Source organism: Macrotis lagotis, chromosome 3 (assembly GCF_037893015.1).
Source record: "Macrotis lagotis isolate mMagLag1 chromosome 3, bilby.v1.9.chrom.fasta, whole genome shotgun sequence".
Taxonomy (NCBI): Eukaryota; Metazoa; Chordata; class Mammalia; order Peramelemorphia; family Peramelidae; genus Macrotis; species Macrotis lagotis.
Genome location: NC_133660.1, coordinates 11,806,908 through 11,834,615, shown reverse-complemented (window position 1 = coordinate 11,834,615; position 27,708 = coordinate 11,806,908). Strand labels below are relative to the sequence as shown.

Sequence of the window (27,708 nt, the reverse complement as noted above, 5' to 3'; positions counted from 1 at the left end):
CAAATTATAAAGATCAACATTTAAAAAAAAAAAGCAGTAGTGTTCTTTTATAGTCACTGTGAATCCCTGATGTTCTAGCCCTACCCAGGATATAGGAATATCTGTCCTGCCATTATCTCTACATATTCTAACACACATACACTAATTTGATCATTACTATTGGGGCATTGTTTTACTTCAAATTTCAAAAACTTCAAAGCATGAATGTATAAAATGCTTTTTTTCATTTAACTTATTCTTTCTCTTGCTGCTGTGCATTCAAGGAGTACAAAGTCCTATATTCCTGGGAAGACTCAGTTGATATTTTCAGCATAAAATCATAAACCAAAAAAACCCCATAATTATTTCTTTAAAAATACTTAGGAGTCAGATAAGTGGGGTAAGTGGGGAGGAAGAAGCCACATAAGACATGAGTGAAATGAAATTATTTTTGTGATCCCTGAGTGGATTTTTATGCTATTATTTTGAGTAGTATGAAAAGAAAGTGACAGTGTTCATAAAATGTAGAGATGACACCAATCAAATTGGGATAAAATGTAGCACAAAGACAGGATGTTACAAAGACAGGATTAGCATTTGACATTATCCCAAGTCATAAGAGAAGTAGGATCATGAGTTACAAAGGTAGATAATGGTATTCTATTCTCTAAATACTTTTAAAAAACAAGATAGTCTCATTGTCAGAAATGGTTGTAAAAGAAGTAGATTACATCTAATTTCCCTTCTGTTAAATTTCTGTGAAATAGAGTAATATTCTATAGAGAGACAAAAGAAGGAAGTACATTTGGAATAAAGAGACTGCAATTCCAGATGGATTCAGAAATCCATTTTTTTTAAAAAAAAAAACTACCTTGTTCTAGATAACCAGAAAACTTGAAGTTGAGAATCATATTTTTGGGCATTGCCAAAAATTGCCTCTTCCTCCATTTCTGAGACAATCTGTATCTGTTCCCTTAGCAGAGGAACAAGAGATAAAAGGAAACAGAAGATTTGCAAAGTGATAAAAGGGTGCTTTCATTTTGATTGGAGATTTCTTTCAAAATTTTCCATTATCCTCAAATAGTATCTCATCATGGAAGCATTCGACCGGACTACCACCTCCCTCATTCTGGACCCCATATCTCATTTGTGATTTTGGCTACTTATTATAAATAGAGAAAATAATGGTGATGGGCAAAACAATTAAGTGTTGCTGTTCATTGTAAAGATGTCAATGTTTTCCAAATTTCATGTTCACTCCAATTCTTATAGCCTTTAAACTAGGATTAAAAAAAGTTGAGTTATAATGAAAAATCATGACCTGAAAATCAGGAAGTCCGAATTCCACTGCTAGATCTGCCACTAATGATTCAGATAAATTTGGTCTAGTCGAATTTTTTTCTTTGAAAGCCACTTTCCTTATCTGCAAAATGAAAGGGCTAAACTATAAACTACACTTGAGTCTTTGTCAGCTTTGATACTATCTGATTGAACTTAAGTGCTTTTTACATAAATGTATTATTATGATGTTAAATTTTCAAAATCAACATATCCTCAGTTCTTTTGTCTTATAACAGTTATTTAGTAGTGCTAACTTAAACTGGTTGTAAGTCTAGGAAGGGCATAGGAAGCATCCATAAAATGATATTAAGAGAAAATCACCTGTTTGGGAATCAGAAAACATTTACATCCTGGTCCATTTAAGAAGATGTGCAACCTTGGACAAGTCAATTAATCTAAGCAAACCTTAGTTCATTCATCTATGAAGTACCGAGATTCAAATAGGCAATATCTAAGATTCCTCTCAGTTCTTAATCTATGATACTATTAAAAACCCTATCAATTTCTGCTAACAAAAATCTGTGGTCCAGAACCATATCTGAGTTAATGCAGATGAGGTAAAGCAAATACATGCCCTGGGAATCTTCTTAGTTTGAGGACTAAAGTTACACTGAGCCTTCATACATTGAATGACCTTGTATAGAAGTTGGAACAAGGGGAGGCTAAGTGGTGCAGTGGATAGAGCACCAGCCCTGGAGTCAGGAGTACCTGAGTTCAAATCTGGCCTCAGACACTTGATAATTACCTAGATGTGAGGCCATGGGCAAGTCACTTAACCCTATTGCCTTGCAAAAAAACCTAAAAAATTAAAAAAATTAAAAAAAAAAAGAAGTTGGGACAAGATTGATTCACTCAAAATAGAAATCATTATGATAGGAAGGAAGCAGCAAATGAAGAATAGCATTAAAAAATCCACCCAAACTATTTATTCTCATACTCATTACTTTCAACCCATAGTCTTGTGTCTCTGTTTAAATTGCTATACTAGAGATACTTTAAATCCATGAAACTAAGGATTGTTGTTAAAGAAACTACCACAGAAAACCTCTCATTATGCTGCATCTCAAGGACCAAACACAAGGTGTCTCTGGTTATAGAACAAAATGAGGGCCCTAGATCCTGCAAGTTCCATTTCTTTTCTAAATAGTAAGATCTTATACTCTTCTTGGCCATATTAAGTGCTCTTTCCTGATATAATCAGCAACAGGAAGTCTCTTTGGACACTCATAGTGCTGTCTATCAGCAGGAATGGAAACATGTAGATCACTACCTCTTCGGGAGGATGTATTCAGAGTTTTATCCCTGCTTTTTTTTTTCTCCTTCCAGCTCTGTCCTAATGTTGGCATTTCTTTTCTTATATCTTCCTAAATTAGTTTGTGTTTACCCAACTCTACACTTTGCATAAATTTTTACTTTAAAGTTGGGTCAGAAATATCCATCAGGGGCAGCTTCTATAATATGCAATACACAATTCAGAGAAGTCTGGAAATTGTGGCTATTCAGATACACTATTTATATTAACAAAGGCCCTGATCTTGCATCTGAGGGTTTTCATTTCTCTTGCAAACATTAAGTTACCAATTAGCACCAAAACATAAAAGTCTTGTAAAAGAAGATGAAAGGACTCATTTCCAAGGTTAGCTAGCAATGGATCAGAAGAGATTTAGAGTGAAAGGGAATCACAGAAGATATCTATTTCCACCCTTTCCCCTTAATTTTACAGATAAGAAAACTGAGGTTCAAAGACTAGAATGCCTTGTAAGGTCAGATCTTCCAATAAGTATTGTTTCCACCTTCCAATGACTCTTGCTTCCTTTCACCCTCAAACCTATTTGAAGGTTCAATTACTCTCCTAATTAAAATAGGTCAAATCCCTGCTTCACACACTATTATGACAAGGGTCTTAGTACTGATACAATATCAATTGCTATCATTGTTCTCTTTGTGGTCTACATTTTCTATGATTCTGGTGATCTCTTGTTCTCCATCCATATGCATCAGATTTCAGTCCTGTAGGTTTATAGAAACAACCAAAACCCTACCAGATCATGATGATTCCCTAGGTTTAAGTCAGAAACTTCTTAAATTGGGATGACCAGAGATTCATTCCCCGCCCCCCCCCCCCCAGCCAGTAGCTTACAGGATATATTTCTCATAGCCATCACATCCATATTCCCTCCCCCTCCCCCTCCCCTCCCCTCCCCTCCCCTCCCTCTCCTTTCTTCTTCTCAGTAACCACTGTCTACAGATTTTTTTGCTTTCACATAGCTCATGCACTGTGGTGGCTTTTCATCTGTGCAGATAATGGGAAAGACAACTCCCTGACTCAGCTTCTCACGGAAGGAATGTTTTCCATAAATGCACTTGTTTTGACTAATATACCAATTCTACTAGTACTTCAGTTTAACTAACTAGTAGCCACCTTTATTAAAAATCTAGTTAAAAATATTTTACAAGCTAAATTTCTAGTTTTATCATTCTGTCCCATCTCCTAAGGCAGAATGTTTTGAATTTTGTCTCAGCAACTCTAAGTTCTTACATATTGACTGATAAATGGAACATGAAAAAAGAGTTATTTAACATTGAATGAAAATGTGACTAGAGGTCTGCATGGAGGACTCCAGGAATCTGTCCGGGGCATGGGTTCTTATACATTTTTACCAAGGATGTGGCTAACAGTTAGAGGCACAGACAGTGTGGTCATCAAGTTTTCAGAAGATATAAAGGCAGGAGGTCTGGCTAATACTAGATTATAATCAATATTCCAAAGGGTCTTGATAGGCTAGGACGGTGAGTTGAATCCAATAAGATGAAATTCAGTAGTGATAAATATAAAGATATATTCTTTGGTACAAAAAAATTCGACTCAAGGACATTGATAAACGATGGATTGTCTAGAAGAGAACCACCAGGATCACAAAAGGCCTTGAGAACAGAACTTATAAATAACAGTTGAAGCTTGTGAGAATGCTTAACCTGCAGGAAAGAAAACCAGGGTGACATGAGAGCAGTTTTCTTTATTTGTAGGCTGTCAATGGAGCTAAGATTAGATTTGCTCAGTTTGTGTCCAGAGGGCAGAATTAGAAGTAATAAGTGCAAGTTATAAAGAAAGAGTCTAATTTAGTCTTGATAATAGGAAAACATTCCTGACAATTCTAATTGTCCTAAAGTGAAATAGGGGGGCCTCAAGATGTGGTAGGTTCCTTCTCCTACATCTTCAAGCAGGAGCTGAATCATCACTTGCACACTGCTGTAGTGAGGATTCCTTTTGTTTATTGTTTGGACTAAATGGTTACTGAATTTATCTCCAAATTATTATTTCTGTGATTCAGGGATAAATCTTGAATCCAACTATAAGGAAGTGGGGAGGAGGAAAGCTCTTAAGAAAATGGCTAAACATAAGGAGAGGAACAAATTTTCCCAAGGCTGAAACTGATAGTTAAATTTCCAAAGAAATTAGTAACAGTTATGTGGTTGCATAATGTGTATAGAGAATTATGTTGTAATAATGTACACAACTCTGTGCTGTTCAAAAATAAAAAGGAAGACCATGTAATAGGAAAACCTTGAACAAAATTATCTTATCTGTAGTAGATTTTATCTGAAAGTTGTTATTCTATAGTTTTCTTTATCCTGTAACTTGCATATTCTTTTATTTGAAATGTTAATAACTGTTATTTTGATAATAAGACATGGACTGCATCCTTATGGAAAATAAAGTAACATTTTTTTTCTGAACTTTTAGTTTGCAAAAAGAGATCAATTGATCATCCACATCTACTTATCAGTTCTGTGCCTAAATCATCAAATCTGATAAAAGACAAAATAATGATACAAAGCCAACCTATTTACAGAAGCTAGCTAGCAACCTTTACTCTCCATCTTTCTCTTTCTCTCCTTTTCCACAGCAGATCCTTTCCACCATTCCTTGTCAGCATATTATTTCCTTATCCCTATTTAATACTTACCAATTATAATACTTAAGTGAACCTAGCTAGATTGCAATCTTTCCACACTTGCCTATCCTTTGCAAGTCGTGCCCTTGCCCTGCATAAGTTCACCACAGGGAGTCCATTCAACATGCTGGAGACTATGTTCTCACTTTGTTTAGACATCAGGAGAATATTATTAGAGCATATTGATTTTCATCACCCAAATTCCTTTGTTTGCAATGTGGTCAATTTATCTCATTTTTTGCTTAAATATTTAAAATATTTTATTTAATTAATTTAAACATCGAACGGACTTCAACACAACCATGACTATGTCACTACTGTCCTTGACGACTTTAAAAATTTACAAAATCTCTACAGCTCCTTTCCATTTTTCTTCAGCTTATCATTAGCCTTCCATTTTTATATTTAAATGACTTCATTTTTAGATGGTTCTCTCACCAAAGCTTTCTTTAAATTGGTTTTATCTCCCATTGCTTCTGTCTTAGGTGACAATATTACTCACAAAGTTCTATCATCCTTTTCTGTGAGATTTTAAAAATTAAATTTATTCTCTAAATTTGTATTATCTCTGATTGCCATATTTCTCTATTTGGTAGTTAAGTCAAGAGTTTCCTAAGTCCCATTTTGGTCTCTTGGTGATGGCAAATGATTTAGCCAAGTTAAACTTCTGCATGAAATTATTATAATTTTACATAGATCCTTTTTCATATGCTATTTTTATCAATGACATTTAAATAGAATTGGATAGGGCTGTTTTAATTATATTTCATTTATATTATAGTTTCTAGCTCTGTGCTAATTTTAATTCTTTCTCCAACAAGTTAGTGATTTAAATGGATACTGAGAATTGACTCAAGAATGGCTCCCATATCAACAATGAGTCATTTCCTATATATTAAAATGCAAGCAATTTCTTTTTATGCCATATTATTTTGAGCTCACCCTGTTAGTGTTTTCTGACTCTCTTCTCAAAGAACTTATTTATGATATATGGAAGTGAACCCTTAAATGTAACCTGTAAGACTCTGACTTTTCTCAATCCTAATCCCTGATCTGTATTGTAAGGGTAAAATATCTCTATGGCAAGGGTAGATTAGTTTATAATGATCCCGTAACAACTATCTGCTTCTTTTCCAAGCTACTAGGGTCACAAAGAGCGCCATTTTGAAATCAGAGAAGACTGTGAGTTATTATCTCCAATTTCCTTGCATCCAAACAAGTTATTTACAAAATGTTAAAGAACCATGGAAGTTTTCCCAACAAACATTGTAGTAAACATAATGACTGCTTCTGTTAAACCTTGTAATTTTACTAACGCTGAATCAGAAAAAGCGTTTATTCCCCTAATTACTCAAAGTTAAAGGACACTCTTTCCCATGTCCTGAACAGATAGTCCAGTCAACAGGTTAGGGGTCTTCCTTGCTTTCTTTAGACATGCTGGGATATCAGTGCAGTATCCACCTGTCTAAATTAATCTTATCCATCTTCTTTTCTAATTATTTCTATTACTTCAGGACTTCTTTGATGTTCCTTGCCTGTAAAGAAGGCATTATGGCGTGCTCCCAGCTACCAAGTATCTCTCCAGTGCCTATTGTGGAATATTCATTTTATCTTGAAGGTATAAGGACATTCTGGTAGGAAAATAATAGTACACATTTTTAAATAGGCCTTGATTTCTGGAAGAGCTTTTTGGTCAATAAAAGAGCCTCAAAGAAATTTCTTCTCTCCCCAACCCACCCCATAGTCCTCCTGTTGTGAATTACATTGTAAAACAACATACTTCATGGAAAAGGTAGAAAAGTACTTACTTCATTCTCTGATTAGAGGTTATTATTGACCAAAACATACAAAAGTTCTATAGAGAGAAGAGGATTTATGAACTTCAGAGTCCTATGAGTCAGGGGAGAGATGCCTCTGATATTTTCATTTGATGTCTTAGATTTTTAGATACTTGAGATTGCTTCTGTTTATGCTGGACAACAGTTCTGAAAAAATGATATCATCTAAAACTTAGAATCAAATCAGATGCCACACAGTCAATTAAGAAGTACTGGTTAAGCTCATTACTTGTCAGGTAATGTCTTAAGCAAAATGAAAGACAAATTCAAAAATGAAACCATCCTTGATATGAAGAGCAAAAATGGGCACTTTGAGGAAGGTCTACTAAGACAGAGGGCAAGGTAGGGGTTGATTGTGTTGATTTGATTTCAGAAGAAAAAGGGAACATGAAAAAGATGGATGATGCATTGGACAAGGGCAATGGGAAAAGATGAAAAGGGAAACTATCTCACATAAATAAAGTACACAAGGAAGAATGCATATAACGGAGGACAAAGTAGGGGTAGGTAGGTAAAGTTTGAAAATCACTCTCTTTTGAACAGGTTCAAGGAGGAAAGAACACACACACACACACAGAGAATATAACTGGGAACAGAAAAGATGGAGGGTTGGTTAAGGCAAACAGTAGTCAGAATCAAATCAGATACTTGGGGAGTGGAGAGATTAAAAAGAAAAAGTTAAACACAAGAAAATAGATTAGGGGGAAATCCATAGTTAGAAATAACTAAAAATGTGAATAGTTTCAACTCACCCATAAAACAGAAGAGAATATAGGAATAGATTAGAAACCAAAATCAAATAATATATTGTTGTAAAAACAAGAAAAACATTCAAACTGAAAGTTATCCATGAAGTTAAAATAAGAAACTTGAAGAAATCTGTTCTGTTTCATCAGACATAAAATAGAAAGGGGTGGAAATTATGGTCTTAGACAAAGAAAAGGCAAAAATAGTTCCATTTAAAAGAGTTAATCAGGGAAACTACATTTTGCTTAAAAAAGTACTATATGTAATGAAGCAATGCAAACAAAAGTACTAAATAGCATAGTGTTGAAATTCTGGAAGGGAAAATTAAATAAGTTATATAAAAGTAAATTAAAAAACCCATAATACTGAGTAAACTTAATTTACCCCACTCAGACATCAAAATTTAAACATTAAAAAATAGATCAAGAAGGTGAAAATAACTTTAGAAAAGCAAGAAATGATAGAATTCTGGAGAATGCTGAATGGGAATTAAAATAATACACATTTCCCAGCTGTGCATAGCCTCTTCATAAAAACTGACCACTTATTAGGGTCTAAAACTCAAAACAAAAGAGACTCCAAAGTACAGTTTATAATTCCTTGGAAACTAAATAACCCAATCCTAAAGAATGAATGGTAAGAAATCACAGAAACAAATCTATAATTTTATCAAATATAATAACAGAAAGTTACAACATACCACAATTTATAAAGTGCAACCAATGTGACATAGGGGAAAATTTATATCTCTAAAAATGAATCAAGAAATTGTTCCTCCATGACTGGAGGAACAAAAGTTCAAGAATATCAAGGGAATTAATGAAAAAAAAATGCAAAAGAAAGTGGTCTATTCATACCATATCAAAAATTAGTGATTAGTAATAAATTAGGTGCAAAAGAAATAGGAGCAAATGACCATGGTTATCTGCTTTTTGAAAAAACCTCAAATTCCAAAGTGTTTGGAAAACTGTAAGATAATTTTGGCAAAAACTAGGCATAGACCAACACCTCACATATTATACCAAGATAAGTCAAAATTGGTACAGGATTTAGACATAAAAGATGATATATTAGATCAATTAGGAGATTAAAGAATAATTTACTTGTCAGATCTAAGGAAAGGGGAGCAGTTGATGACCAAAGAAGAGATAGAGAAAATTATGAAATGAAAAATGAATAATTTTGATTACATTAAATTGAAAAGGTTTTACACAAATAAAGCCAATGAAACCAAGATTAAAAGGAAGGTAGTACATTGGAATTTTTTTTTTCTGACAGAAAATGTTTCTGACAGAGAACTCATTTCTAAAATATATAGAGTACTGAGTCAAATATATAAGAATACAAGTCATTCCCAATTGATAAATGGTCAAAGGATATGACAAAAGAATTCTCAGATGCAGAAATTAATTATCAATAGTCACATGAAAAAATTCTCTAAATCATTATTTATTAGAGAAATGCCAATTAAAACAACTCTGAGGTACCACCTCACACTTACCAGATTGACCAATATGACTACAAAGGAAAAGGATCAATGTTACAAGTTATGTGGGAAAACTGGTACACTAATGTATTGTGGGTGGAATTGTGAACTGATCCATACTTTCTGGAGAGCAACTTGGAAATGCACCCAAAGGGCAATAAAATTGTGCCTACCCTTCCTTCCAACAATACCACTTCTAGGTCAGTATCCCAAAGAGATTATGCAAAAGGGTAAAAAACAACATGTCCCAAAATACTTAAGAGTATCTCTTTTTTGTAGTGACAAAAATTGGGAATTAAGGAAATGTTCATCAATTGGGGAATGGCTGACCAAATTGTGGCATATGAATATATTGGAACACTGTTGTTCTATAAGAAATCATAAGTGAGGACAATAGCTTGGAAAGATTTGCATGAATGAATAATGAGTGAAGTTATCAAAAGCAGAAGACATTATAAATACAACAGTAACATTGGGTGATGATCAACTCTGATGAACTTTTTCATTTCAGCAGCACAGTAATTAAAGACAATTCTAAATGATTTGTGATAGAAAATACCATCCATATTCACAAAACAAGAACTGTTTAATTCAAATGCAGACCAAAGCTTATGATCTTCAATTTTTAAAAGTTATCTGTTATGTTTTTTCTTTCTCTTTAATATTTTTTTTCCTTTTTCTATTTGATTCTTCTTTCACAAAGTGATTTATATGGATCTATGTTTAGCATGATTATACATGAATTGCCTCAATTAGATTGCTTTCTTTCAGGGGGAGGGGGAGGGAAGGGAGAGAAGGAGAAAAATTCAAAACTCAAAACCTTGCCAAAAAATGATTTTTGAAATTAGGATTAAAAGAAATTCTCTTAAAAATGGTCTTGCAAAACAACCAAAAAGAAAACTAGAAAAGCAACAAATTAAAAGTTAAACAGCAATATTTCAATCCTTAAAGTCAAAGTAGAAATTAATAAAATTAAAATTGAAAAAATTGGACTAATAAAAAATTAGGTGCTGATTTTATAAAAAATAACCACAAAAACATAATGATTGACTAATTGATTTTTAAAAAAAATCTCATTACATGTATCAAAAATGAAAAGTTTTAATGAACAACATTTGAAGAACAACAAATAAAACTGACGATCTTAATAAAATCAAAGAATATTTGCAAAAAATAAATTTCCCAGATTAAAAGTAGAGGAAATATAATTTTTTGTTTTTTTATAAAATGTTTCTTTTTTGTTTTGTTTTGTTTCTTTTTGTTTATTTATTTTATATTATTACAATAATTTTGTAATAAGAGTAAACATAAATCCCCCCTCCCCGACAAGAAGATGAGAAACCTCAAGACTAGTAAGAGAGAGAAAAAAATGTACTTTAGTCTATGTTCAAATTCCAATGGCTCTGTCTCTGGGGTGAGTTGCCTTCTTTATCATAAATCCACCAGAGAAGTTGCTTCAATATTTTTCCCACAGTTGCTATTACCATATGTATTTCCCTCCACTCTATTCCTCCCCACTCTCATTTATTCTATTCTCTCTCTCCTTTCATACTGGCCCTGTCCAAAAGTGTGTTGCATCTGAGTACCCTCTCCCACTATCTTCCCTCTCTTCTATCACCTATCCCTCCCTTCCCTTCCCTTCCCTTCCCTTCCCTTCCCTTCCCTTCCCTTCCCTTCCCTTCCCTTCCCTTCCCCTCCCTTCCCCTCCCTTCCCCTCGCTTCCCCTCCCTTCCCCTCCCTTCCCCTCCCTTCCCCTCCCTTCCCCTCCCTTCCCCTCCCTTCCCCTCCCTTCCCTTCCCTTCCCTTCCCTTCCCCCATTCCCCTTTATCCCATCCCTCTCTTCTCATTTTTCTCTAGGGTAAGACAGATTTCTATACCATATTAAGTGTGTTATGTTATTTCCTCTCTGAGACATTTCTTTTTTTTTTTAGTTTTTTTTAGCAAGGCAAATGAGGTTAAGTGGCTTGCCCAAGGCCACACAGCTAGGTAATTATTAAGTGTCTGAGGCTGGATTTGAACTCAGGTTTGACTCCAGGCCAGATACTCTATCCACTGCACCATCTAGCTGCCCTTCTGAGTCATTTCTTATGAGAATGAATGCTCACTCATTCCCCCCCTTGCCTTCCCCCATTCCACACCATTGAAAAAGCTTTTTCTTGACTCTTATATGAAAGAAAATAGAATATTTTAACCTGTTTTAGAAGCAGAAATTAAGCGATCTGTGGAGGAACTCCCTAAAACAATTCAAAAATAAAAAAAAATCCACATGGAAACTTATGAATTTGCAAGCAAATTTTGCCAATCATTCAAAAAACACTTCCAATATTACATAAATGATTCAGAAAAGGAGGTAAAGGAATTCTACCAAATTTCATACATACTACTAATATGATTTTGGTATATAAACCAGGGAGAGCAAAAACAGAGAAAGAAAATTATAGGTTAATTTACCCAATAAATATTGATGCTAAATTTTAGGTAACATACTAGCAAGGAAATTATAACAAAACATCCAAAAGTACATATCAAATGCACATCCATCATATAGTATATGTTATATCCTATGACCAGATGGAAATATAATGGGAATGAAAGACTGGTCCAATATTAGGAGGAATATAAGCATAATTGAGCAAATTGATAAAAACAATAAAAGTAAGCAAAAACATCTATCATTTCAGGGGATGAAGAAAAAGATTTGATAAAATACAATATCCATTCCTATTAAAATAAACTTAGAAAATATTTGAATAAATGGAGTTTTTTAATACAAAGATAAAAAATAATTGGCTAAGTGCAAGAACAAGCAATAGCTATAATTGAGATGAACTAGAAGTCTTTCCAACAAGATGTTTTCAAGTATGTCTAGTAACAACATTATTATTCAGCATTGTATTATAAATGCTAACTATACCCATAAGATGTGAAAAAGAAATTGAAAAAATCTACATAGGAAATAAATAAATAAATAAACAAAATCACTACCCCTTTTACTGATGACAGCTTACTTAGCAAATCAGCTAAAGAATCAATATCCTAAATAATTAGCAACTTCAGTAGAGTTGCAAGATATAAAATAAAGTCATACTGATCATCAGCATTACTATATATTAACAATAAAACACAGAAAGAAGAAATTCCATTTAAATTTATGTGCAGACAGTATACAATTGCAAAATACTCCACTAAAAGACAACCAAATAACTGAAATAATATTCAGCATCATAAGTTTAGTCAATATAATTACAATAATATTAGTTAAATTAATTTACTTATTCAGTGTCATGACAATCACACTGCCAAAAATCACTTTATAAGCTAGAAAAAGAAAATAACTATTAATTTCAAGGAACAAAGCCTCAAGAAGATAAAGGCAATCAATCAACCAAAATTTGTGAAAGGTCACCTATGAGCAAGCCATATTACAAAGTGGTTATCATCCAATCAATCTGGTACTGGCTAAAAAATTTGTGAAATCAATGAAATGGATTATGTACACTGAAAGAATCTTCTGTTTGATAATTTCAATGATCCAAGCTTTTAAGAGGAAAAGAAACCTTACTATTTCTCAAAAACTTCTGGAAAAAATAACTACAATCAATCTGTCGGACACAAAGCATAGATCAACATTTCACCTATATACTAAGATTAGGTCAAAACAATTACACTTAAACATAGAGGATGATATCACAAAGAACTAGAGAAACATGTTTAAAAATTACCAGTGAAATGTGGGGAAATGAGAAGTTTATAACCAAACCAAAAATAAATAAAGAGGCACTATGACTTCATTTAATTACTTAGAATTAAAAAGTTTTTGTATAAGCAATACAACCAAAATTAGAAGAAGAGTGTTAAACTAGAAAAAATATTCATATCAAGTTTTTCTGGAAAAAGTATCATTTCATACACACACACACACACATATATCTAAGTCAGTAATATAAAATATAGGAGTCATTTCTTCAATAAATGGTCAAGAAATGTAAAAAGGCAGTTTTCAGAGAAAGAAAAATCAGTTACTAAAAGATCATATAGGGAAAAAAATACTGATTAGAGAAATGCAAATTAAAAAAACTCTGAGGTACCAATTCACACCTATTAGATTGGATAAGATGACAGGAAAAGAAAATGATAAATACTGGAGGGGATGTGGGAAAATAGGCACACTAATATACTGCTGGTGGGTCGAGACTGTTCTAACCATTTTAGAATATAATTTGGAACTATGCCCCCAAATCTATCAAACTGTCCATGTCCTTTGATTTAGCAATGCTAATACTAGGTCTATAGTCCAAAGAGGTAAAAAGAAAAAAAAATGACATAAAGGTACAAAAATATTTATAATTGTTCTTTAGAAATGGAAGCTGAGAGGAATGTCTATTAAGTGGTGAATGGTTGAGCAAGTTAAGGAATATGAATGTTATGGAATTCTATTGTACTATCAGAAATGATGAAGTGTTGGATTCAGAAAAACAGCTATGGGAAAACTTATGAACCATGCAAAATGAAGGAAAACAACTTTTACAGTAATGGCAATATTGTAAAGATAATTTGCTGTGAAAGATTGGTAACTGATCAATAGAATGATCCACCAGAACTCTAGAGAATACATAATGAAAAATGTTATCCAAATTTAGAGGAAGAATAAATAGACCCAGAGTGCAGATTTAATCATTTTTTCCTCTCTATTTTTTTGGCTAATGAGGAAAAACATTTTTGCATTACTTCATATGTGTAATAAGTATAGTATTTCTTGTTTGATCAAGGGGTGATGGAAGGAATGAATGGATAAAAAGCTTTTGGAAATGAAAATAAAAATTTGTTTCTCCAATTGATGCAGTGACTAATCATGACTCTAGAGGCCCCATGTTGAAATATGCTCCCCTCTTTGACAGGGAGACAATGAACAGGGCATAAAAGAAGGAAAAAAACAGACATGACCAATAGCAGAATTTGGTTTTTTTTATTATGGTTATTTGTTATAAGTATTTTGTTTAATGGAAAAATTGAATAAAGTAACATTTCTTTAAAGTAAACTATTTAAAAATAAAGGGATTTCCTACATATTTGATATAAATATGGAGGATAACTCATTGATTTAAAAAAAACATGAGGCTAACCCAAAACATAGTATCAGTCATGCTATGGTCTAGGGTTTTTCAGTAACACAGAAATGTCACACATTCATTTTAAATTTGGGTACTAGAGAGAGAATTCATATTCAGTAGGATGTGGTAAATAGTCGTAAAGGCAAACATAAAGATACAAGATCAGTTCAAACATCAATTGTCTAATATCTAAAAGCAAAAGGAAATTAAAAAAATATTTAGGTATTATTACTCTTATTTGTGAAAATAATAGGCAATAATTTGGCTTAGTATGAGTTATTTAAATGTCTATTCAAAACTTTTTAGAGAATACATACGTAGAATATGTTTAACTGAATGCATAAATGTGTATGTGTAGATTTGACCTGTGATTTCATCAGATTTTAGAATTCTTGACCTTTATTGTATCCTGGGTTCATTATCATTCTAGGGAAATATGTGGACTACATCTCAGAATATTGTTTAAAAATGAATAAAAATTGGAGGTACATAGTATTATAAAAGAAACTTCATATTGTAATATGGTCAAAATATGATTTTGGAAATCAATTCATGGACATCCATCAGATTAAGATTCATTCCAGATCATCATGTGTTCTGCAGCTTAAAGTTTTGAGAGTTGCCTGGGACAGCTAAGTGGGGAAATGACTTTACCACTATCCCAAAGCAAGAAAGTGTAAGAATAAGGATTTGAACCCTGATCTTTGAAGCTCCCAATATGAATGCTACTTACATTCTATGTCTCATTCTTAAGGATCAAGTAAATGAACTGTGCTAATTGATGCTATATTTCCTATAATTTTAGTACCTTAAACAATTTTAATATTTCTCCTGTATAAATGCACTTCAGATACAAATAATTACAAACAAATATTTTACCAAAAATTAAAATTTTCAAATGCTTTGTGCAAATTTACTGCTTTGACATGGATTGGTCCTCTGTGGCATTGTTAAATTCTAGTCCTTCTAGCATTTATAATTGTTGATGTTAACAGAATATTTTAATATTTTGAAAAATGCTTTATACATTTATTTCATTGTCTTAATTGGACAGATATGAAAAGTGACATTAGAGTGATTGAGTTAGTCATAGAAATAGAACAGTCCGAGGCAAGATTTAAACTGAAATAATTTCTAACTCCATAGAGATCTTTTTAAATACTCACTTTGTCTGTCTCTCTCTGTCTCTCTCTGTCGCTGTCCCTCTGTCTATGTCCCTGTCTCTCTCTGCCTCTGTCTCTCTGTTTCTCTCCCTGTCTCTCTCTCTCTCCCTGTCTCTCTCTCTCTCTCTCTCTCTCTCTCTCTCTCTCTCTCTCTCTCTCTCTCTCCCTGTCTCTCTCTCTCTCTCCCCCCCACCCCCAGCAATATTCCTAAAATGAAGTAGACCAGAGCCTTATTCAGGCAAAAATGGGGAAGACATAGTGCCTCCAAGATCACTGGGTAACATGACTGTTCATACTCTCTATTTGAACCCAATGTCCCCTCCAAACACACACACACACACACACACACACACACACACACACACACACACACATCTTTAAGCAGCACTTTTGTGATCACTTTGCCTCTTTCCAAGTGGCACTGATTTTAGAGGAAGGAAAAAAGAACAGAGAAAAGAAAATGAACACCAGGATTCCTGATCTACAAGCCTGCAAATAAAATTTTTAGTAAGGACTTGAAATTTTGAGATATTACAATTGTTATTAAAAATTAGCCAAGATAAATACAATGGAATGATTCTCAGTATAGAACATTTTATTAGTTATGATTTCCCTGGACAACTCTTTAAAGATGAGCAGGGACCATCTGAATCTTTATAGCTACACCTTCCAAAAAAGTTCGTCTAAATTGAATAAGGCAAGCAAAATTATTGATTGATTATTTCATTATTATTTATTGTCTATAGCATTCTAATTAAAGGTAGATTAAGTATAAATTACTGCATAATGATATTTTAATGGAGATTTATAGTTCTTTTGTCTTTGCTTTTATAAAATAAATTGATAGATGCTATAATCTTCAAGGTTTGCAAAATAAAGATTACTTACTCATTTTATCTCATAACAACCCTAGGGAGTCAAAGCTTTTATAATCCATGCCTGACAGATGAGGAAACTGAGACAGGCAATAATTAAGTGACTTATTGAGGGTCACACTGAGGTTATAAAGCTGGACTTGAACTCAGTTTTATTTTGACTTCACTTCCAGGACTCTCACTACTATTCCATATAGCCACCTATATTTTTTGCTTATATCTAAGTTTCAGTTGATAACATATCCAAGGTCAGGAAGAAAATCTGTAACCATATCAACCTTCTTAAGGGGAAATGATCGGTACCATCCTATTCTCAGGAATACTTTACAAAAAAGCTAGGGAAAAAAACCACTTGTAACCCAAATTTTAGGTTATTAAGAATCAGATAAATTTTACTAATGCATTTGGGCAAGATAGAGTCTTCAATATAATTATCTTTGAATTTTGTTTCAATTAACAAGAATTTGTTTTATTTCCTTAACAATATGCAAAATCTAGTAAAACAAATATTCACATATCTAAAATAAGGTTTTGTTCTACATATTCTTGATTTGAAATATTTCTACAATAGTAATTTTTTAGTCAACATGCAAACTATTAAGATGACAATTACAGATCCAAAGCACAAGTGATATGGTAGAAGGAATACATAACAGAACTATGGTATCATTTGCCAGCTAGGGAAATATATACCTGGCTCTGGTTCTTAACAAATTTCCTACAAAAAATAGCTGAGACATATTTTGAGTATGAAGAAAAATAACCTATAAAGGAGAACATTAAAAGATTTTTGAAGAAGTCCAGCTGTTTGGAGGCCATCTTGATTTCAATATATTGGACATTGTTAAAATGGGTTTCTAAATTCTTTTTAAAATTATATCAACAAATGATAAATGGATAAATGGTAGATTTAAGCACAGAAAATCTGTTTTTGTAATCACAAAATACATGATTTTATAAAAATCTCTTTAATCCCTATACAACTTTGTGTTGTTTAAATCTTTGCATTGTTAAAAACTATTTAACACATATTTCTATATTATACATTAAGTCAATGAAATTCAAACTAGATTAGACATTCCTTTCCAAATTTTCAGTCTAAGACTCATTTTTTTCCCAGTTAAGTCATAATGACTATGAGAATGAATTTTCTCAGAAATGAGCACTTGGAAAGAGAGTTTAAATATAGAAGCATAGAAGCTCAGGCTATTTACCTTCACAAAACTATATTAGGAAGATTTAGAGTTTACTTGTGTGTGTGTGTGTGTGTGTGTGTGTGTGTGTGTGACTGTGAGTGTACAGATAATTAGAAATGGCTAATTCTGAAGTTTGGAATTTTGGGGAGGAGGGTTACTTGAAGAAAAGGACTTCTTAATTCTTTCCTTGATATTCTAGGACTTCAAGTTCTTGAGAAGGTGAATGCCATGAGCAGATCTGTACTATCTGTAATTTAAAAAAGTTATCTTATTATGTAATTCTGCAATATCACATACTATATGTTTCTTCCTTAAGGACATGGTTTCTCTCTCATCACATTCACCTTAGACAAATTCATACTATGGGAATGATGTAAAGACTAGCAAACTGCCTTCTGTGGTGGGGGGTGAGGGAGGGAAGCAAGATTGGGGGGAAAATTGTAAAACTCAAAATAAATAAAACTTTTGTAAAATTAAAAAAGGATGCTTGGAGGATATTATATATATGTATACACACACACATACACACACATACATATATATATATATATATATATATATATATATATATATATATATATATGATGGAAGGGAGAAAATGGAATGTTCAGGTTCCAATTGGGAATCTATTATTTTAGTTTAAATATAATATAATGAATTCTGAACTAGGAGAGTGGCAATGTATGTAGAGAAAATGAAACAGATGTGAGATGTTGTAGAAATAGATGTGAGATGTTGTAGAAGTAGAACCTACATGATTTGGAAAATGAATATGAAGAGTGATGGTGATAGATGAGTAAAGGATAAAGGAGACGTTACAATATGGATATCTAATGGAATGATGGTACCCTGGTCAAAATTAAGGAACTTTTTATTACGGGGAGATTCTTTTTTTGAGGGGGGAATAATGAATTCCATTTTGAATGGGTTTAAGATATCTAAGGGAATGCAGATAAAGCTGCCCAATAAACAGCTAATGTGGAGCTGGAACAAGAGAGGTAGTAGGCTTGGGCAAGGAAATCATGTGTAAAGTGAAAACTTTATATAGCAGCTGATGACAACCCATTACACACAGAGATAATAAGAAGACTTAGCAAATAATCTTATGGATCACCAGTGATTAGGAAGTAGAATAAGGTTGATGATCCTGAAAAGGAGACTGGCAGGAAAAGAAACAGGAGAGAGCAGTAGAAATGAGAGAAGAGACAAATGAAGAAACTGGTTTGTTTTAGAAGGGAAGTTAAATAGGAAGTAATTTGTCATGTTTAGGAGGTGGTGGTTAAGTTTCTTGTTGCCAGTTAAATATGGTGAATAAGGTGTTAGTTAAATATTAGGGGAAGAGGAGGTCCTCCATTCTTAACATTCTCTATCCTCCCTTCTCTTTCTTCCTATACCATCTTACTATACCATCATGCTACCTTGATTCTAGATATTCCTCCCTACTCACCAAGGATAATGGTGATGATGGTGGACCTAGGGGATGGCAAAGGGCTGTAACCTTCTCTAAATCTGGAAGATCAAAGCAGAAACTAATTTACTGATTTAGCTTAATTAAAATACCCAAGTGCTCTAATTACCAGTCTGTATGGGTATGGGAATAGGGGATGGGTAATGGAAGAAAAAATGGTATACGTTTTTCTTTTGCTTTAACAAACAGTGGAAAGATAAAGAGAACAAGAGAGCATTTCCACATACAAAGTGGATCAAAAATGATTACATATAAAACTGTGATTCTCTACTAGGTATATATAATAGATTCAACTTTTTTGTCTCTTTTTGGCAGACTCAGGATGTGATTTTTTTTCAAAATTCGCATGTAAAGAATAAGATGACATTTTTAAATGAACTGGCTTTACTTTTATGTGTTTACAAGTTACAACTTCAATGAAAAAAGTTAAATTTACTAGAGTGGATTAGAATTAGGAGAAGAAAATGTCAAATTAAGAGGTTACTATATCCTTGGGTAGATTTCATATGGGAATTTCCAATACAAGCATTTGGAAACTTTTTTTGCAGTTTTTTTTCTTTCTCTTTCAGTTTTTCTTCTTGGCATCATCACTACTTTTCAAGTATCAGTGTGAAAAACTGCTTCACAGAAGGCATTGCAAAGAAAGTTTTTCCTGTTGTTCTATCTTTTGCTTAGGTACCATAGTACTTGTGCCAGATAATACATATAAAAATGTGTTTTTTTACAAACACCTGCTCTTGGCTTTTCTTGATCTAAAGAAAGTTCAGAACATCAGCTCTTTCTTATTTTTAGGGTGTTTTTTGCAATGCAGTGTGGTTAAGTGACTTGCCCAAGGCCACATAGCTAGGTAAATGTCTGAGGTCAAATTTGAACTCAGATCCTCCTGACTCCAGTGTCAGTGCTCTATCCACTGCACCACCTAGCCGCCTCACATCAGCTTTTTCTAGAACAACTTTATTTAAAAGCCTCTTCAGACAGAAATCTAACTAATCATTCTGCTATTGACAATGGCAATCTTTGTCCTTTGTACTCTTATTCAAGGTCAGAAGCATATCTCTGCATTTCAAGGGATGACACCAAAGTTTATATAAATCATTGATATTCATGCATTTTGATTTTTCATTGTTTTACAGAACCTGATTTGATTGCTTCTTCTCCTCCCCAGTTATTTGGATCATTACAAAAGAATCTAATTTCTTTTCAGTTTTGGCAATGATCATTGAAGTAATCCATACTGGATAAAAAACAGTGCTTCTTTCAGTCTTACTTAAAAAAACTGAGCAAACTCAAGGTCAGTGAGTACATGGAAGGAAGGCAAGCAATTCTGGTAATGCTCCTAGCATCTTCAAGGCAATCATAAACTATTGACAAAGATCAGTGAACAACTTGGCATCAAGGTTGTCTAACTCTCTTCATGTGTCTGAACCTTTTACTTGCAAACTTATTCTGCTTGCATGTGTTTTCCTTCTAAACTTGCTTCTGTTCTCTTCTCAACATTTTCTTTTAAATGCTTTAATAAATCATCTTTCCATTCTTTAATTCTGGCAACAATATTTTTACTCCCTCTACCAAAATTCCTCTCCAATTAAAAATAAACAGCAGCAAAAAGAATCAAAACAAATAAGCATAGTAAATTAACATTGTATCCATATCAAAAATATACATTTCATTCCATGCATGAGTTCATCATCTCTATCAGGAAGTAGACCACTTGTTTCATCATTGTTCCCCAGAAGTTGTGAATGGTTATTGAATTGATGTAAATCCTTATTTTTTCTTTCTTTACAATATATGTATAAATTATCTTCCTGGTTTTCATTTCACTCAACATCAGTTCATACAGATTATTTTTTTTTTGCGAGGCAATAGGGTTAAGTGGCTTGCCCAAGGCCACACAACTAGGTTATTAAGTGACTGAGACTGGATTTGAACTCAGGTACTTCTGACTCCAGGGCCGGTGCTCTATCCACTGCGCCAACTAGCTGCCCAGTTCATATAGATCTTAATGAAAGAGGTTTTCTTTTTTCTTTTTCTTTTTTTTGTCATGACAATATAACACAGTGTTTGATCTCTGGGGTAAAGAAAGAAATTATATTGTTACTTAGTCAAGTATCAGGCATAAATTTGACAGTTTCATCATTGAGATGGTGATTAATTTGTTTGCTTCTATAGAGAATGACATACAGTTTATTAGGCCCTCAATGAATGAGACATGATCAACTATTATTAAGAGATCCAAAAACATTTTATATCAAAGTTTTCTTTCCAAAACAGGATCTTCAACTATTCATAATAGTATAGCAAAGTTGAACTCTGTAATGAACAACAGATACAAAATAGATCTAATGATTCAGCTTGATGCAAGTCTTTGTCAAATAGAATTATTCCTTCCATAAACAAGATTCTACTTTTTTCTATGAGAGATTATATTACAGGGGCAATTAGGTGGCAGAGTGGCTAGAGCACCAGCCCTGGAGTGAGTAGGACCTGAGTTCAGATTCAGTCCTGGACACTTGATACATACTAACTGTGTGACTTTGAGCAAGTCAACTCCATTACTTTTAAAATAGCAGCAACAGCAACAAAAACATGCATCCCCACCCCAAAAAGGAAGAAATTATATTACACTTGATTTTTTTTATCTTTTTTAGTAGCTAAAGGATTCATCAAAAATAGAGACTTTCCATTCAAAGTAATGCTAGACAACATTAAATGCTTGGGAATCTACCTCCCAAGATAACATCTGAAACTGTATGAACAGAATTATAAAGCACTTCTTGTCCAAATAAAATCAGACCTAAATAATTGGGAAAATGTCAATTGCACATGGTTAGGTTGAACTACTATAATAGAAAATGACAATTTTACCCAAATTAAATTACATATCCAGTGCCATACAAATCAAACCACCAAATAACAATTTTACCAAGCTAGAAAAAAAAGTAACAAAATTCATCTGGAGCAACAATAGGTCAAGAATAGCAAGGGAAAAATGAAAACAAAATGTAAGTGAAGGTTCCCTAGCTCTACCAGATTTAAAATTATATTCTAAAGTGGCAGTAATCAAAACTGCCTGGTCCTGGTTAAGAAATAGAGTAATGGATCAGTGGATTAGGATAGGTTCAAAAGAAACAGTAGTGAATCACTAAAATAATCAATTGTTTAACAAACTCAAAGACTTGTGTGATAAGAACTCATTATTTGACAAAAATTGGGGGGGAAACTAGAAAACAGTATCTCAAAAACTAGGCATGGACCCACTCTCACATCCCATACCAAAATAAGGTCAAAATGGGTACAGGATTTAGAAATAAAGGGTGACACCATAGATAAATTAATAGACTAAGAAATACTCTATCTATTTGATCCATGTAAAGGGGACAAATTTATGACCAAACAAGAAATAGATTACATTATAAATTGTAAAATGAATTATTTTAAATTTAAAAGTTTTGCACTAATAAAATCAATGCTGCCAAAACTAGAAGAAATGCAGAAAGCTGGGAAACAATCTTCACAACTAGGAGTTCTGATAAAGGTCATATTTCTAAAATATTTAGATCAACAATAACATTGTGAGATGAACAACCTTGATGGAAGCAACTCCTCTCAGCATTCCAGTAAAACAAAACAAAACAAAACATACAAAACCCCTTCAGAATCTGATGAACATTTTATAAAAATTATCTCTTATGTATCTCTTTCCCTTAATCCTAATTCCTCATACTGAAAATTACTAATCTGTAAATATGTTTATCAAAATATGCATTTATAATGCTAACCTGACTGTTCACCAGTGAGGGAAGATGAGTGAGTAAGGAGGGTAGAAGGAAATTTTGTAAGTTAAAAATATACATGTACATATAGATGAAAATAAATAAATAAACTTAAAGAAAAAATTAATAAAATATAGAGAGATATTCTTCAATTGATAAATGGTCAAAAGATATGAACAGTTTAAATGAAGAAATTGAAGATATACACACACACACACACACACAATCACATTAAAAAATGCTCCAAATCCTCATCACTTAGAGAAATGCAAATTAAAACAACTTTGAGTTATCATCTCAGATGATATTATCAGAATGGCTGAGATGACAAAAAGGAAAATAATAAAAGTTGGAGAGGTTTTGGGAAGATTGGGACATGGATGCATTGCCAGTGGGGTTGTAAACAGATTCAACCACTCGGGAGAGCAATATGGAACTATGCTCAAAGAGCAATAAAACTGATCATTCTTTGACCCAGCAATTCCAATTCTAGGCCTATATGCAGAAGAAATAATAAAAAATGGGAAAATTCCCACATGTTCCGAAATATTCATAGCAGCTCTTTTCATAGCGGCAAAGAATTGGAAATTGAGGGGGATGCCTATCAATTGGTGCATGGGTAAACAAGTTATGGTATATGAATACTATGGAATATTATTGTTCTATAAGAAACCATAAATGGCCAGACTTTAGAGAAGCATGGAATAAGTCACAGGACCTGATGCTGAGTGAAGGGAATAAAACCAAGAGAACAATGTACATATTAACAACGACATTGTGAAATGATCAGCCCTGATGGATGTAGATGCTTTCAGCAGTTCAGAAAACTAACAATCCTATTAGCCCAGCTATGGACACTACTATCCCAATCCAGAGGAAGAAAAACAAAATAAAACCAAACCAAATAAAAAAAAAATCCTTCAGAATCTGATGAAAACTACATTCACTTAAAAAAATATCTCTTTGTATTTTCCTCTTAATCCTAATTCCTCATACAGAAAATGACTAATGCGTAAACATGCTTAACACAAATGTATATGTAAAATATTAACCTGTTTGTCACTAAGGGGAGGGAAGGGGGAAGAGAGGGTAGAAGAAAATTTTTTTAACATAAAAACATACATATTCATATGGATAAAAGTTGAAAAATTTTCATAACATATATTTGGAAAAATAACATCATTAAAAAATAGACTGCTGCAGTCTATCATCATTTCAAATCAGAAAAGTTATTTTCCACATGAATGTTTAGAACAATTGTGTAAAAATACTTATCTAGACATAGACTGGGAATCATAACATTTTCTATAGCAGCAACAAGTTTTTCCAAAATGACTAAAACAAACTGCCACATAGAAAGTTTGTCAAAAAGACTATAAAGATAACCATTTTCTTAACTATATCTGGACATACAGTAGAATTTATGGTTCCCTTATAACAAAGTTCAACAAATATTTTCTTTCTGAATGCTATAAAGATTATTGGATATTGCAAATTTATTTGGTTCTCATAAATTAGAAAAATCTGATTGCTTCTACACAAATTTCCCCAAAATTCTAACCTAGTGACTAAAATGAGAAAGTGGTATTAAAAATGAGGGTATCCCCATCAAACTAAAAGAGTATCAGTACCCCCCTCAAAATTTTATTTTGAACTGTGTCTATTTTAATTTTTTCATGATTTTTAAAAAAATTTTGTTGAATTTATGTGCTTATGTGGGCAAGTGCAAATAATCTTAGTGTTAAGGTTCAAGGTTTTTATGAAAAAAGAAAACGTTAATTAATTCTGTGTCTCTTCATTTGCTTTTTTACCAGCTATTATTATTCTTTCAGTGTTCTCCTACTAGATACTTATCATATGATCTAGAATTAGGAACTATGTGGTCCAATTTATTTGTAATGACACATGATAAACCATAACCAATAAACTGTCACAGAACTATAAACTCATTGTATCTATTCTGAAAAGTAAGAGTATTACTATTATACCCAGCTGCCTCTTGTGGGAAAAAAAGAATACAGATTTTTATTTTGACCACCCTTTCCCCATTTTAATCAAATGAAGCTCCATTATTGAGCCACAAAGAGAAATGATGAGTATGTCCTTCAGAAAGTGGTAAAGATGCTTATGGGGCAATGATGGAAATTTCCTAATCCATACATGTAAGGTATTTTTTTTAAAACTTCACTATATTAAGCACCGAGCACTTAGGAAGTGATAGGGCTGTCTTTTTTACAGGCAATAATACTTTCACATATAGGTCTGGTCATAAATAAAATATCATGGAAATTAATTTTAAAATTATTATGTTATAATATTTTGATTCCAGGAAGGACCATTACTAAAGCAATGATCTTCTTCCATTGTTTGAAGAGAAGATGAGATAGCTTATTAACTGATGAGTAATAAATGTCACTATGACACAAACTTGCTGTGATTTGTATATTCTGAATGAATGGATTTTTATGGAACCACATGGAATATTCCCAGTAGCCACAATAGCCTGGATACGCAACTCCTACTTTTGTTTTAGGTAACTCAGAAACCAGAGGATTGTACTTTCTAGGCAAGGGGACATGCCAATGGATATTTTGAATTTTTCCCTAAGTAGAATATAATAGCCTTGTGGTCAGGAATAATTTCATTCCTGTATTTATCTTCCTGGAAGCTAGGAGCAGTATCTTGCATGCGGTAGGGTCATATAAATATTTGTTGTTTGATTTATTGATTGAAAAGAGAAAACTGAAAATGGCTTTGTAATGCTATTTCATTAGGAAAGTAGTCTTACATAAAATAAGGTAGAGTTAAGGAATAAATCTGTGACTTCATTGATATAGAAAACTAGCCTATACAATAAGACATGATAATTACATGAGAAAATAAAAATTCAAAATATCCATAGACAAGTAAATACAGGACACATATAAATAAGAGATGCTGAGAGATGTAGTATACAGTTGTCTGCGTTTTTAGCTAGTATGGGGGAAAAAAAAGACCAGAGCTAGGTACCAGTACCTTCTATGACACATGCCAACTCACTGACATTCAGCAAGACACTTAATCAGTGCTAGAGGCAACTGTCTTAGATTATTCAGTAGCAATGATCTAATATATATTGGTAAAAGAAAATTCCTACTTGTGGATGTGTCTTACATCAAATAAATCACAGAACTAGCCTTTAATCATAGCACTACATAGAACACACACTCATATGTATAGCTATAGATTCATGAAATTAAAACTTACCATTTCCCAAATGATAAATGATCAAAGGATATGAACATGCAGTTTTCAAATGAAGAAATTTAAAATATCTACAATCATGAAAAAGTTCTCTAAGTCACTAGTGATTAGAGATATTCAAATTAAAACATCTTTGAGGTACCATCTCATACCTAAGAGATTGACTAATAAGACAGAAAAGAAAAATGACAAATTTTAGAGATGTAGAAAAATTGAACATCAATGCATTGCTGGTGAAGTTGTGAAATGATTCAACCTTTCTGGAGAGCAATTTGGAACTATGTCCAAAGGGCTATGAAATTATATACCCTTTGTTCCAGTAACACTATTACTAGGTCTAAATACCAAAAACATCATGAAAAAAGGGAAAAGGACCCACATGTAAAAAAAGTATTTATGGTAGCTCTTTTTGTTGTGGCAAAGAATTAGAAATTGAAGGGATGTCCTCCAATTGGGGAATGATTAACCAAGTTGTGGGAAATGAATGCAATGAAATACTATCATTGATGAGCAAGCAGATTTTAGAAAAACATGAAAAGATTTCCTTGAACTGATGTTGAGTGCAGTGAATAGAACCAGGGCAACATTATATACAGCTACATCAACATTGTGTGATGATAAACTACAATAAACTTAGCTCTTCTCATAAACTCAATGATTCAATATAATTCCAAAAAAACTTATCATGGAAAATGCTAAACACATTCAGAGAAAGAACTATGGAGTTTGAATGCAGATTGAAGTATACTATTTTCACATTTTTTGTGTTTTCACTTTTTGTGTTTTTTTTCTTCCTTGTGGTTTTTTCCTTTTTGTTGTGATGCTTCTTTCACAAGATGACTAATGAGGAAATATGTTTAAAATGATTGTACAAATATAACTTAGATCAGATTGAATTTGAGTGAAGGGATACTGGGTTAAATCATCAATATCACTTTCTCCTCTAGAGCTCTCTGATCCAGGGGCCAGATATGAATCAGGATGCCTGGAGATGACTCTGGATGTGAGATAATCAGGGTTAATTGACAAAGTTGGATTTGAACTCAGGTTTTCCTGAATCCAAGGACAATGTTCTATCCACTGTCTTCTTACTATCTTGGGGAGGTAGGAGGGAAGGAATGGAGAGAGAAAAAATTTGGAACTCAAAATCGTAAAAAAAATTAATATTAAAAGCTATCTTTACAAATACTTGGAAAGAAATAAAATGTTATTTTAAAAAAGAAATTAAAACATGAGAATCCAGGAAGATTTCTTGAAAAAATGCTTCTTGAGCTGCTTAAAAATAGATTCCAAAACCTTAAAAGATAAAGCATTCTAGGAATTGGAGATACATTTTGTGCAAAAGCAAATTGCCTAGACATGAAATATCATGCATGTAGGTGAGTTTGGCTGGAACAGAAAGCACATGGGGGGGTAGGTGGGATAAAAGGTTGGACCAGACTGTTAAGGTTACAAACTGCTAAATCTAGGACACTGTATTTTAACTACATTGAAGTTGTTTTTATGTCTGTTTTTTTTAGCAAAGGAAT

The 27,708-nt window shown here is 32.9% G+C and overlaps 1 protein-coding gene across 1 annotated transcript in view; it reads right to left on the bottom strand.

Moving 5' to 3' along the window:
• BANK1 (B cell scaffold protein with ankyrin repeats 1) overlaps positions 1-27,708 on the bottom strand; it is a 485,960-nt gene that overhangs the window by 444,224 nt on the left and 14,028 nt on the right. The gene's annotated exons all lie outside the window — the stretch shown is intronic.